We start from the raw sequence: 15,899 nt of genomic DNA on the forward strand, positions 1-15,899 counted from the left end.
AAAAACAGCACTTACCTGCAGTTGTAGCTGGTGTCTGGCTTCCTGGGACCCCACCTGCACAGTGAGGGGCAGGCTGACAGCCCCAGCAGCCCCAGCCAGGGCCCTGCTGCCCCTTCACTGTCCTGTGCTGCCTGGGGGGGCTCTGCCATTAACTATATGGTAACTCAAAAGCCGTTTGACTTTGGACTAATACCATGCATAGTTTGTACTATATATATATAGGTACAAAAGTTCTGCTTAAAAGTGTGTTTATAGAGTACCTGCGCTAAAACTTGCAGAAGTTTCAAAAAGATAAAGTGCATCACTTCCAGATGAACTAAGTCTATGGGTACTATATGCAAATTACTGCAGGTATGTTTTTTACAAGATCAGTAGTCATATCTAGATGAGATGTTTCCTGCATAGTTAACAAAATACAAGTACTACCCTGCTGCAAAGTTTTTCATGTGCAGCAGCACATGTGTAGACATTGACCCAAGTGGCTGGGGCAAAAGGTGCTTCAGTGTGGAGTCTACTTGGTTGCTAGCTCCACATTGAAGCACCCTCATGACCCATCCTACCCCTCCACAGCACATTAAGCCTAGTGGGACCAGCCCCAGGCTTGGAGATTGACCCCCTGTGTCCCATGCCAGCTGGGGCTGCTGTGACCCAACTCAATGCTCTGTGTTCCAGGCACATATGTGAACTGTATGCCCAGGAGCTTCCGAGAAGCAACAAACTATGAAGCAATAAGCTCAGCAGCGTATTGCTATGCAATAATGTCACATGTAGATGTGCCCTGTATTTTAAAATATGGCCCTCACTTCCTTGTACTCAGGGATAGCAGGGTCTGACAGTAAGGAGTGGGGAAGGAGCTTCAGGGACAAGAACTGGGAGTAGGCAAAGGAAAGGGAGCTACCTGACTCTCAGATTTATTTTCCCTGCTGTAGCAGTGGGGGAGGGACAAATTCAAGACAAACCTCCAATACTTATATTCTATACCTGGACATTTATAACACATTTATACATTTTCTGTATATAGAATCTAAATATGGCAATCATCTATATTTGAGTAAATATGGTATGTCTCTCAATAAGGGAAGTTCTTTATATTTCACGATGTGTTTACAGAAGTGAAAGAGAAGTAGCACTGTATTCTGCAATAGCATTAACAAGACCTCATCTGAAATCCAGTTCAGCTCTGGCTACCCAAGATCAAGAAGGGTGGATTTAAACTGAAACTGGTTGCAAGAAGAACTATCAGGAGCATGAGCACAGAAACTCATTGCTGCATGTTAAAAGGGAAGAGAGTTATAGTACATATCAGTTGTTCTGATGTAACTGACTGTGTTACATACTTCCTGGTCAGTGAAAGGGCTTGAAGCTTACCTTTCCTCTACTGCAGGGTTGGGCTCTGCGAAATGGCTATGTTTCATGTTGGTTTTGGATTTGGCCGTTTTAGAGGAAAATTATTTATTTCGGTATTTTGGATTACTGTTCTGTTTTGATTTGGCCAAATCTGTTTTGGAGTTTCAATGCTGTTTTGGAAATTCAGATTGACTGGGGAAAGGCAGGCACAGCTGGGTGGCTGCAGGTTCTCCAGTGACTCCTCCGGCTGTACCTGCTTCTGCCATGGTGATGACAGCTGCAGAGAAGCCCCCATGGCTACACTGTCTGACCCCATCCCCTGCCCAGCCCCAGCCTCCCGGCACTTAAAAAAAAAAAAAAGCCCCGCACTCACCAGCTGCAGCAGTGGAAATTGGGGCCTCTGGGCACTCATGACAGAGCCCCTTGCCATACAGCACAGAGCAGTGGGGGGCAGTGGAGATTCTCCCCCTCCCTCTTGCTTGGCACTTGCATAGCAGCTGCAACATCATGCAGGTTCAGCACATCTAGGCAGGGAACCACACAGTGTCTGGGAACTGGGGTGGCTCTAGCAGTCAGCTGGAGCCCACCACCACTCATCCCCAGCAGCCCCAGCTCCCAGACAGCACCCGGTGCCCTGCCAAGCTGTGATGCATCTGTGCCATAGGGCAGCTGCTGCTTGGGTGCCAGGCAGGGGGGGTGATCTCTGATGCCCCTCACTGCCCCATGCTGTGTGGGGGAGCTCTGCTACGAGCCCTCAGAGGCCCCAATCACCACTGCTGTATCCAGTGAGTGCAGGGCTTTTTTTTTTTGTAAGCCCCACACTCACCAGCTGCAGCAGCAGCAATTGAAGCCTCTGGGTGCTCATGGCAGAGCCCCCCCACACACAGTGCAGGGCAGCAGGGGGCAGCGGGGATTGCCCCATCACTTGGCACCCATGCAGCACCTGTCACATCACACGGATGCAGCATGGCTTGTCAGGGAACTGCCTGCTGTCTGGGAGCTGAGGCTGCTGGGACTGGTGGTGGGCTCTGGGTGACTGCTGGAGCTGCCCCATCTCCCAGACAGTGTGCGGTGCCCTGCTGAGCAACGCTGCACCCACACAATGCAACAGTTGCTGTGCAGGTCCCAGGCCGAGGTGATCCCCACTGCCCCTCACTGCCCCGCACTGTGCAGAGGGGCTCTGCCACAAGCCCTCAGAGGCCCTGATCACCACTGCTGCAGCTGGTAAGTGAGGGGCTTTTTTATTTTTTTAAGTGCCAGGAGGCTGGGGCTGGGCAGGGCAGCCATGAGGCCTTCTCCCATGGCTCCTACTGCGGTGCCTGCCTCTCCCCAGGTGGAGGGAGCCATGGGACAAGCCCCCATCACTGCCCTGCTCAGCCCCATCCCCCACCTGGCCCCAGCCTCCCACTACTTTAAGAGGCTGTGGGGCTGTGCCGGACTATACCCGGGGGTGGGGGGTGGGGCACTTCCAAAACATTTCCAAAATGTTTTGGATGGTTTCGTTTAGTTTCAGGGATGTTTCAGAGCCTTCTTTTTCATTTTGGATTCAGTGTTTCCAGTGCCAAAATGGGCTGAAACACCTCCAAAACAAAACAGCTCTCAAAATTTTGCACAGCCCTACTGCAGGGTATATACACAAGCCATTTCCACATAGCAACTGACCCAAAGTAAATTCTAATCCTGTTACCATGCTGCAACTAGTTTGCGTGTCTACACTCTAGGATGTTAAGGGTATAGCTAGTCCCTTTTATATGAAAAAGGCCTAGAATTCTTGACTGTTTTTTTTCAGACCGGTAAAACAAAGGCCAACAAGGGATATGCTCACTGTCTGTAAATACATCAGAGGAATAAACACTAGGGAGAGGAAACAGCTATTTAAGTGAAAAATAAATGTTGTCACAAATAAAACAGGTATTAGCTGACCAGGCTAGAAATTAGAAGAAGTTTTCATTCCATCAGAGCAGGAAGGTTCTGCAACAGCTGCCCAATCAGAATAGTGGCTCAAAGCCCCCTAGCAATTTTAAAATATAATGTGATTAAATTATGAAGGAGACTGCATGACTTTGCAATAGCAAGGTGCTGGAATTTATGAGCCAGGAGTCCCTTCTAGTCCTATAAGAAAGAAGAATGTAGTTACTGTGATATAGTTTAAGTTTTTTATATTCAATGAAAAAGTAAGGGGGAAAAATAGACACACATGCACACGTGCAAGAATTCAATACAATGAATTCTGTCACATTCCCACCAGCAACATCTGTGACTCCAATATGCCCCAGGAGCATAGACATTAAGTTATATTTAATAGCTACTTTAGGAGAAAATATTTACAGAGATACAAAGGTCCTTTTCACTGCATTGCTTAGGGGAAGAAAGAGACAAAAATTATGGCTCAACTAACCTGACTGCAGGTACAACAGTTCACACAGAATATATAATTGTACTGAAAATGCTGCTTCAGCACTTAGACTCAGATGTTAAAGTGGTTACAGAATGTTACAAATTCAGAGGTAAAACACAGGATCCACTGACAGTTATATGGCTGATATTGAGGAGTATGAGCATTTGGTAGCATATAGCATAAAATTCAAGGGCTATCCAACATATCTGGGCACATATTTGGGAATGAGTGCTGACCCTGAAGCTGATCGTTTGCATGTATAATTAGACATGCCAAGGTAATGAGTCATGATAATTTAGTTGGGAAGGTTACAGAGGTACACGCTATTTTGCATAAATCAAAACCCCTCGATAACTTTTGAACCTAATGTGATGACATGGAAGACCTGAGGAAAGAGATCCCATTATTTAATAGCTCCAAATAACTAGCAAATTGCCAACATACATTAGTCATGGTGCTTCTGAATTATTGTTCCAAGTAGCCAAGAGAGTTTGTGCTCTCCAGCAACTGGCAGTGGATTGTCTTTCTCCATGCATAGTTAATTATTTTAAGAAGCAGGCAATGGTATAAGTTGTTTGCCATGAAAGCTTGCAAACACTTAAAAAATAATTAAGCATTATTCTGTTTTGCTGCATTATGCAAAATGAAAAAGTCTTGTAGGGCATATTAGTAAGGGTAGGTATTTTACACAGCCCCTTTAACTGTTTCTCTGTGAAACAAAATGGTGCAAATAAATTATTCAAAGCTATATTGCACCTTGCTCCATGACATATCTATAACTGATTTGAAATTTTCTGTGGATAAATAACTTATACATCATTTGTTTTTTTAAACAAATGATATTCAAAGTTAATCCTCTAATACTGGGACAAGAGTTGAAGGCAAAAAACTAATTTAAGACCTATATAGATAAATAATTAATTGAACCATCATTTCAATTTCAAATTAATGTTCTGCCTTTCTGAATAATAAAGGAAAACTAAAGGTCTATGACACAAAAACCTAATGATATGATGAAATGTCAATACTAGTTAAAGCCAACTATCCAGTCTGAGTCTCATGCAGAACCACCTCTTTTAGTTTAATTTAATAGTTTGTTGAAGTATCCATCCAGTCAGTGGCTTGGACAATGTACATTTACTGCCCAAGAAAGTGCAGCCTCACATTGTAAGTGGACAAGGTTCCTTGGGTGAATCTGATATCTTTTATTAGACCAATCCAAATAGTTGGAGAATAGTTATTAAGCAAGCTTTCAGGTTCAAAAACCCTTCGTCAGGCTAAGGAAGTTTCAGCAGTTGGTGTGTGCTCTTCCTGGATGAAATGAAAAGTAAAGAAGCCAAAGGCTGGGCTGGGGAGTCAGTTGTCAGGCAGATTATAATGTGTCAAAAATCCAATGTCTATATTTAGTCCATGATTTTTAGTATCCAGGAGGTTGATGTAGTGGAGTTCATAGGCTCAGCTCTGCGACGTGTTGTGTAAGTCTCTCAGTCTTGATCCTCAAGGGAAACTTACACAACACGTCCCAGAGACGAGCCTATGAACTCCATTACATCAACCTCCTGGATACTAAAAATCATGGACTAAATATAGCCATTGGATTTTTGACACATTATAATCTGCCTGACAACTAACTCCCCAGCCCAGCCTTTGGCTTTTTTACTTTTCATTTCATCCAGGAAGAGCACACACCAACTGTTGAAACTTCCTTAGCCTGATGAAGGGTTTTTGAACCTGAAAGCTTGCTTAATAACTATTCTCCAACTATTTGGGTTGGTCTAATAAAAGATATCAGATTCACCCAAGGAACCTTGTCTGCCAATGTCCTTAGACTAACACGGCTACAACCTACACCCCTGCAACATTGTAAGTGGGACATTCCAAGGCATTATTTCAATTAATGGTTCACGAGAGGCATAGTATCTAGAATCCTGGTATTCTCGTGACATTGATGCTCAGTATTTGTGTTACTGGGTGGTGTTACGCCTCAGCTCTGTATTCTTGGGCAACCCTGGCACAGGATGCAGTCTTTCTGACTCACAAAGGACTCCCCCCCCCCTCCCTCCCCTCCTCTACCTAAACAAAACTGATTAAGATGCAGTGAGAGATGCACCTAAGACCCTCAAGATAAGGGTGATAAGAGTGAAACAACTGCCCTAGGTCTCATTTACATCCGAGATGGAACCAGATGATCATTCATTTACATGAGAGATGGAGAACAGAAAACCTGAAGCAGAGACAGCAGTGAATTCTGGGACCAGAGAAGCAGGGGAGCACTGCATGATGGGGAATCTGTGATTCAAATGTTAATCAACCCATGTTCACACACACCCAGCTCAGCATTTATCAGACCAGTTCTAATCTGGATTTACTAAGGACTTTTCCCCCCCAGACACACACACACAGCTCTAAGTTTAATAGGCATCTCGGGCCGTACATTCCCCGGTCCCACTATGGGAGGCCTATTTAAACTTGATTGACTAAAACTCGGTTGCCGGGATAGGGAATGCTTAGGCAAGAGACCGAGTCAGAGCGGGTATGGGCAACATTTGAACAATGGTGCCCTAATCCCAGGTGTTGTCATACTTTTCCCGAGACGACTGGTGGGAGTCCTCTCCACTTAAGGTTATGAGCACCCCAATAATTGTTTTAAGTCTGTTAAAAGACTATAGTAAGATCTGGAAAAGTCATGCTAAGCTGAGGCTTGTGCACAACAAGTAAAAATCCAAAATCCTGATGCTGCAAGCTATCTATTGTTCCTGAAGAAACCATGAGATATCCCATCAGTATATCTGCCACCCATAGGAATTTCAAGCTGGCTCCCAAGTATTTGGGTTACTCCCTAATCTTAAGTGTTTCCTGATTATCAATCAGTTTCCTGAGATGGTCCAAACCAGATAACCCCTTGTCAATAGAAAAGACAATGATTTACACTACTGAGGGTGCTTCAAAGCAGCTGAACTGAGGGTATAAAAATCTGTAAGTGTGTGTGCTGCTAGAGGGAGAAGAGGAAGAGGAAAAGGAAGGAAAAGAAGTATAAGCAGGAGGAAAGAAGGAGAAGAAGAAAACCCCTGTGCTGACACCATCCCCTGTCGTTCTTGGGACGCTGGAAGAACAGATCATCTCTCTCTTCAAGGATTGTGCTACGGACTGTGCCTGTCAGCTTTGCAGCCTGAGTACCGTGGACTAGGTGAGATCCCAGCGTTCTCTGTCTTCTTTCTAGGCATAAACTTCTGAACCTGAACTGTATCAGTTAAGCTTGAGCTAAGTTTCCCCAAATACTTAGTGAAACCAGGGTAGTATTGTCATTGTTGGTGTTTGTTTTTCTTTTGCATGTCTATTACTACTAGTACTATTATATATTTCATATGCTTAGCAATAAATAACTTTTATAGTCAAACTGGTAGTAATTGGGTATACTTTTCCTTCTTTGCTTCTCTTTTCTCCCGTGCTCTGCAGCAACGCTTCTTTTACCTAAGCTAAAGATCCCTGTGAAGCCCAAAAATATTGTGGGGTCTGCTCATCAAGAGTTCAAAGATTGGGACGCGCTGAGTTTGAAACACATAAGGGGATCAGCTTGTACAGGCTCATTGACCCAGTTTGACTCAGACATGCCCTTATGAACTGAATGCTGGCCCATAAGGGTGTCAGCTGGACACCCAGCTGGATTCAGAGGGATTCAGTTTACCTGTGTGCTTGTGTCTGACTGCATTTTATTGTTGCTCTTATGAACTGATTCTTGGCATATGAGGGTGTCAGCCTGTCCATGCTGATCAGCCCGGCCAGGTCAGGCGTGTCACGTTAATTTGTGTGTGTTTGTGTGTATGACTGATTTGGTGACTGGAGGAACCCAGTCCCATTGAGATTGAGTCCTGCAAGATAGCTCCACTGGGGGTGAGGGCTTGCAGAAGGGAGAAATACAGCTCCGTATAGTAACACAAGCAGCACATTGACAGAATCACCAAGACCCTAGAAACTATCCCTAATAAATGAGCACACCCCAAAGTAATGGGCAAATTTGGTAACAGTGGAATCTTCCTAAAAGGATATGTGGAACAGACTTGAGTATTGCAGCTGGCTTGTACTCCTTTGTGTAGTTTTCCATATATTTTTGGTAGGCCCAATCACTGTGTACCACATACTTTAAAGATAATTTCATGTGAGTAGGCTAGATACAGATCTAAGGCCTTTAGGACACATTCCTGGGCTTAGGCCTCTTCTTTGATGACCTTCCTTAGGATGTGAAGCACTAATTCCCACCCAAACTAACTTCAAAACTAGTGTTTTAAAACTCCCAAACTCTTTCATCTTGACTATGAGTACCTTGGGCTTATAATTTGTTCCATGTGAAAGCAATGTACCAGAAAAAAAAGAGAATAGGTTTAGTAAAGGAATTTTTAAACCCCAGAAATAGTTCTCAGTGGGTGTGTCCACGTGAGATGCTAAAAGTGCAATAGATTGGGGGTTGTCAACTAGGGGTACCTGTACCTCTGGGAGTACTTGGAAAGGGGCTAGGGGGTACACGTGGGTGGATGGGGATAAAGCACCACCCCCCCACCATCCCACACCACCACTTCCCAGGAGCAGGGCCGGGGGGGTGAGGGCAGAGGCTCCCCTTTGCAGGCCACACAGGTGCCACTTGGCTGGCTGGATGTAGGGGGGGCAGGTAGAGCTTGCACCACTGCCATCCACCACCCTGCTTCACCGCCACCACAAACCCCCCCCCGCCCCAGTCCAGCCACTGCCACCTCCCTGCTCTGCATCCCATCCCCACCTCCTCCCTCCCCCACTCTGCTAGAAGTGTACCCAGAAGGGGTACACTCCTTTAAAAAGGTTGAAAACCCCTTCAGGAGACTAATTCTACTGTGCACTAGTGAGGCATGGTGGAAACCATGCTAATTTGCTAATGTGCACTAGATTTAATCTACTGCACATTAGTATGACGTAAAAGATGTGCACAGCACTACTCTACAATAGCACCGATTATGGTGCATTAAATTAGTACCTGTTATTTCAGGTACTAAACTTACTGTATCATAATTACAGTGCATTAATGCACATGTAAACTTGCCCAATAACTACAGACTTTTGAAAATAAGAAAACTTTTTAAATATACACTTCCTTAATCTAATCTTACCTTTCCTGTGTTCATCAGAATTTTTGACTGGCTATACTTTTATTCTTTTCATATTTCATAGCTTTTTAATTTCTGTGATTTCTTTTATTTTGACTATTTAACATAGATTTTCATTTGTCATAGTGGCTTTGTGTTTGAACAGGTTTGGGTCAACTAACCTTAATTTCAAAAGTTTTCCAGAACCATTGAAAATATAAAGCATAAAGTGTATCCTTTATATTTTTGTTTCTTCCAGAACTAAGGAATGCTATTAGAGGAGATGCAGATTTTTTATGCTTTAAGGCAAATCACTGGTATGAAAAGAGAAATGAATGTTTGTGACCCAGCAAATGGAAACATTTCTCATAGAACTTAGGAGGAGTGTGACAATAACTCTGAAGAAATAACTATAGAGCAAAGGGCAGATCCTCTCATCACTTACAGTCCTTGAGAAACATCAATCTCACTTAGATTGGCTGTTTGGAAAAGAACTGTAGCAGGCTTGGGAATAAAACAAAACACAAAATATTTTACTTCTAAGAAAGAGACAGGCAGTTTATTATGGCAATAATAAAGGAAGCATTTTACTTTTCAGAAAAGCAGACTTATTTTATATAAGGTGTATTATATGTCAGGGACGTATCATCTATACCCATTCTGGATATTAAACTATAAGAGAAATATATGTGTAGCTGCAATATTTTCAATGCCATGGCTATGATATTTTTAATTGATTTTAGAGCAGCATTTGTCATATTGTGTCACTGTGTGCATTTGCAGTTGGTGTTCTACCTCTCGTGCCTTCACTTGAAATACATGTCACAACTAAAAAAAAACAGTCACCTTTAATGTATTTAATCTTACATGTTTTGAGTACGTTATTTTATGCTATTAACTAGTAAAGAAATCCAGGCTCCACTATTTTATCCAGTACACCATGAACTAAAGCAGTTGTAGTAACAACGTGATTATTGAATGGAAGAATCATAAAAAAGTAGAACTGGAAGGGAACTTCAGAAGTCATCTAGTACAACCCTCCCCACCACCAGAGGCAGTATCATCCCTATTCAAATCATCCTATTCAAATTGACTGTTTAACCAATTAGTAAAACTACTGAGTCAACCCTGACACAACCACAAGGCATAATACCCTAACCTGCCACAGATAAGGCAGGGGAGAGATACACTTGAGAGATCCAAGAAAGAGGGCCATGCCCCCCACTACAGAAGAAAGAAAAACCTCCCATAGGCTGTACCAATCTGACTATGGTGTAAAAGCCTTTCCTGACCCCAAATATGGAGAATGTCTAACTCTCAATGGAGAGGCAAAACCCTCTAGCCAGAAACCTCCAGGGTTAGGTCTCAACACAAACAGTGGCACAACCCAGTCAAAATCCCCAGCCTTTGCCGCAACCAATACTCATTGCTTCTAAAGAAGTCTTAAAAAAACAAAACAAAACAGATATGTGAGGGGGGCGGAGGGTGGGAGGGGGATCCTTCCTGGCCCTGTGTGGCAACCAGTAAAGCCCAGAGTGTGGGAGATACCCATAGTAGAGTGTAGGTAGAGCTCCTTGATCATTCCTGACCAATGCTTATCCAATATCTTCTTGAACACCTCCAGTGATAGAGATTGCACAACTTCCCTATTCCATTGCCTCACTGCTATAATAGTAAAGAAGTTTTTTCCTGATATCCAACCTAAGCCTACTTTTCTGTGATTTCAGGCCATTGGTCTACATTCTGCTTTCTGCAACAAGAGAGAAAAGAAGTTTTCCCTCTCCTCTATGGCAGCTCTTCAAATATTTGAAGACTGTCATGTCCTCTCTAAGTGCTTTTTCCACAAGCTGACCATTCTTATTTCCTTCAGCCTCCCCCCATATCGCTTGCCTTTCAAGAGTTTCATCATTTGTATTGCCTGCCTCTGCATCCACTCTAATTTTTCCATGCATCTTTGGAAATGTGGAGCTCAAAACTCCACATAATACTCTAGATGAAGCCTAACCAATGCCAAGTAAAGAGGCACTATTATTTCCAATGAGTTGTACCTAATGTTTCTATTGATGCAGCCCAAAACTGCATTCACCATTTTGTTCAGTTATATCACACTGCAGATTCACATTGAGTCCATGATCCAACAAGATTCCCAGATCCTTTTCAGTAGCACTGCAATTGCGAGCAAAATGTCACCCATTTTGTATTTGTGTTTTGATTATTTTTCCTGAGGTGCAGTACCTTGGATTTGTCAGCATTGAACTTTACCTTGTTAGCTCCAGCCCAGTTCTTCAGTCTATTGAGAGATTTCTGAATTGCCCTTCCATGCTCCAGTGTGATCACCCAGAGCCCAGGACTGAGCAGCCCTGGTGTAAAATGCTCTACCGTGGGTCAAATTGCCACTACCCCAGGTGCACATGTAAATGCTGCACCCAGGAGTAGTTTACTATAACTAAAACTGTTTCAAAACGTATTGCTTTGGATTAATTGTACATGTAGACACACCCGCTGACTGTTTCTTTTCTTATCTTATCCCTCCGTTTGTTCCTTTTATTATGAATTATATCTAAAACAAATCAGGAAAACCCCAGAAAATAATAAAAAAAATATTGACACAACAAATTTGTCCTTGATTAAATGAAAAAAGTCTATTTATCATTACTCTTTTCCCTGCAAAAAAATAGATGTTTTATTTAATTAGCATGTATTTACTTAATATAAATAGATGTCAAATATGATACGTTTATAATATAGGTATTGTGACATTCATATCTTCTTCTTTTTTCCAACTTGCTTTATTCAGGTAACTTTTTCATGGAAACTATATATTTTTAAATATGATATTTTAAAAGAGATATTTGTCTTCTTGGGGCAAGGTTTTTTCTTGTCTTGTTTTAGATATTTTTTGGAAATAACATGAGGAACTTTTAAATACAGTAGAATGACTCCTTTAGATTAAATCCTGATTTAATAGAAAGTACTTCGCTGAGAATATAAAGATAGAAGAGAATTTGATTGAAAGAAAACATGAAATGATAGAGTACGCTATTTAAAAAAAATGAAAGAGTGAGAACAACAGACTATGGATAATTAACTTCAAAAAAATAAACTTCAATAAATTCTTGGAACTAGTAGGTAGAGCCCTTTGAGAAAATAATCTAAGCAATGCAGGAATGCAGAAGAGTTTTGCTGCTGAAAAAAGATTACGTAAAAAAAGGAATCATACAGGAAGTAGGAAGAGGGCAGATTTAAGGTTAAGAGACTAACAGGCAAAATTAGCTACTAACTAAGGGCATGAAAGGCAACAATAAAAGGCTCTAACAATATATTAGAGGTAAGGGGGAATTCCATACTCATTGATTTTCAGTGTTTTCATATTTTGTCCAAGGAAGTAGGATAGAGAGTACAGGTTCATAACCAAGGAACCAACCACAGAAAATACAGACTGGTACTAAGAGGTGAAGAGAGATGATTAAAACTGGATATGGTTTAGTAGAGTATGGGCACTTCCAGATAAGCATGAGAGTGCCTTTCCCTGGGGACAAATGGCAGCAGCATATAGTTGTGCCACTGCTACTTATCCCCAGGGAATGCCTGTGCATGCACGCTTTGGCATGTGGCAAGTTACATTGAGCGAGATAGGGGATGCTGGGGCAACCTGGGCTCCTGGGGGCTTCCTGGGGCTCCAGTGACAGTGATCCAGAGTACAGAGCTTGGCTGGCAGCTGGGGCATGGCTCCAGCTGGCCAGACCTCTGGTTTTGGGTGGCACACACTGGCCCCATGTGTGCTAACCTTCTTTCTTCAGGTGCAAGGTTTTTTTTTTACACCAGGATTTCCCAGTGTCAAAAAACCCACCGTGCTGCAAATTAGCAGTGTGGTGAATGCCTGCATGGCACACGTGGTTTGTGGTGCTGCAGATGGGTCTGCAGCACTGCATACTGCATGTGTGCACTCATCTGGATGTGCCCTACAAAACCAACTTTGCAAGGGTGCCATCATTTCATGGAATCTGTTTGGTATGACTGTTTCCTAATAGATTGATTTATAATATATGCCAGTTATGTAATGTATGCAATAGTCTTCAAACATTCTATGATTCCACAGTGTATATGATTCCTCCTAAAACAATCTTTGAATACTCCATGATTCCATGACAACTTCCACATATTCACAAAAAATGCATAAGAAAGCAGGCTTGTAAACAAAAGTATTAATTTTGAGTATTAAATACAGCAACAGATTAGGGACAGGCAAATGACTATTAAACAGTGAAATGGTCAGGTTCTCTATTCAAAATTATATACGCTATATCATTTTAAAATTCACTGGTGGAGTTACGTTAAACCCACAGGAAGTGAAAGTGCCATTGTTCATCATGTTGCATGCACAACAATATACCCTCAAGGCAAATATTTGGCCAAAGTTCAATGCTCACTTATAACCCAAAACATTATGTTTATATATGTTTAACTATATTATTCAATGTAATGTAACTATGAGTGTTCTCCTTGGTCATCTAAGTACCTTTTTCTTTTCTGAATTTTGATAGTTTTTGTGATTTATTCCATTATGCTCTTCACTTTCTTTGCCTGTCTGTCAACTCTCTAAGTTCTATAATATCTCTGCACAGATCCAATGTATGCACATACAGTGCCAATTTAGGATGATTATGTCAAACTGTATTCATTTAAACTGGCAATTCTGACTTGTTTTGAGTCTGATGATACAATTTCACAGTACACTGTGTACAGTACTTAGAATTTCGCGTTATGACGTTTCAATCCTAGAGTGTCCAGGCCTAGATTAGTTTTGTGAGATGAAGAAAGAATAAACATGGACTACAATTTTAGGTTCTGGCAAGAAAAGTTTCTAATAACTCTGTTTACTTTCAGGAAAATGCCATCTTTACCAGAATCCAAGACAATGTTAAATTTAAGTGGACTGCCATTGATTAGGTTCTATAAATGAAAAATTAAAAATGTGTTATCATTTTCCATGTATAGGATCTAATTATTGGAGAGTCATCTTAATTTGTCTCCAACAGTATCAGGAAAGGGGAGGCAGGTAGCTTGACCTTCGCAACTTGCTACCATGCCACTTGCCTCCCCGGTGCCTGTGACCTTGCTCCCTATCCCCCAACTTGCTCCCCAACCCTCACTATTGCCTGAATCCCCAGTCAGCCTGATGTCCCATTCCTCACCTGATCCCCCATGTGGACTGCTGCCTAATCAGTAGTGTGAGCTGCTGTCCCATCCCCCAGTGCACTTCTGCTGCAACCCCTACTGCATGCTTCTACTCCATGCCCTGATCCATGCTTATGTTTGGCATCAGTGCAAGTCATAAAATCCAGCAGTAGCATATGTTAGGGGATATGGCAGTAGTGCATGATGGGATGGGATAGCACTGCAGATAAGGGGATCCAACAACAGTGTGTACTGGTGTCCCATCATTTACCTGATCCCTGACCTCTGACCCACACTGCCACTCCATCCCCTGTCCTGATCCCTGATGCAATCCCCCACCCATGCTGTTGTCTTACCTCTGACTCCACATATGCTGCCACCCATCCTGGACCCTAGCCTTGGCCCCGACCTGAACACACCATATTCCTGCTAATTCTGCGGCTCCAAGCAACAGAGGCAGCAGCCCTGACAGCTCTGGATTGCCCTTGGGCTGATATCAAGGCTGAGGCAGAGACACCGTGCTGGCACTCAAATCCAAAATGAGGTTTGTTTTCCCCCTGTTGGCCAAGGAAAGAAACCTCATCTTGGATGTGAGTAAATACTGTAAAAGCATTACTGTATTTACTTGTATGAGTCTGAATTTAAAATAACCCCCGAATCATTAGATTCTATACATGGAAAATTTATAGATTTCTTATAATTTCCGTGCATAGAATTTGATTATTGGAGGGTCATCTTTAATTCATCCCCACTCCCACTCCCCAAACTGCTGCAAGGGTCTGAATGAATCAAATTCCTTCAGACCACTAGACACCGCAAAGCCTTAAATCACATCTCAGGAAGAAACTTGCCAATTTTAGGATTGAAAATGATAACACTTGTGTTGAGGAAGATTGGCAAACTCTTCTGTTCCCCCCAGCTTCTGCCCCTGCTTCCCTGCAACCTCTGCTTTTCCCTTCCCCATTCCCACAGCCAGGGACTGGGAGCCATGCAGCAGAGGCAAATGGATCACAGAACCTGCAAGCACAGGAGACATTGGTGGGGTGAGCAGGAGCAGGTGCTGGCCCAGCTGGCAGAGACAGACAGGAAGCAACCCTGAGGAGACCTCAGGGCTGGGGAGGGGGTGCATAGAGCTACAGCCATTTGCAACACTCAAATGTAGCCAAGCAGCAGCTCTGGCTAGGGGATAGGACTGGTAGATGCAGCCTGGGTCCTGTCCAGGGAGGCACACAGGGTCTGCAATTCCTCCAAGGTCCTGGTGTGTGTGCACCACAACACAAAATGGCCACAAGCTTTTTTAGCCTGCAGCGAGGGGCTGCCACAGAGCAGCCCAGCCTCTGCTGTGTGGCTCCCCGTCCCTGGCTGTGCCTCTCTGCTAAGCACTTCTGGGTACTGTCCAGGATCGGCCACACAGGAACAGTCATGTGAGAGATTAGAAGGCCAATGCACCACCATGTACTCCCCATCTTCCCCATCGAGGACTGGCCCCACCCCTGTGTTTACACCCGAACCTTCCACCTGGGACACTAATTGAAGCCAGGATGAGATTGGCAACTGTCTGACTGTGCCTCTCTGCTAAGCACTTCTGGGTACTGTCCAGGATCGGCCACACAGGAACAGTCATGTGAGAGATTAGAAGGCCAATGCACCACCATGTACTCCCCATCTTCCCCATCGAGGACTGGCCCCACCCCTGTGTTTACACCCGAACCTTCCACCTGGGACACTAATTGAAGCCAGGATGAGATTGGCAACTGTGTGGCCCTCTGGGGGGATGCAGAGGTTCAGAGGCAGTTTACACAGGGCGGGCACTAGAACACCCATATTTATGGGGCTCTGCCAGGCAGCATGCAGGAGTGAGGGCA

The sequence above is a fragment of the Alligator sinensis genome, unplaced genomic scaffold (genome assembly GCF_000455745.1).
Source record: "Alligator sinensis unplaced genomic scaffold, ASM45574v1 scaffold348_1, whole genome shotgun sequence".
NCBI lineage: Eukaryota > Metazoa > Chordata > Crocodylia > Alligatoridae > Alligator > Alligator sinensis.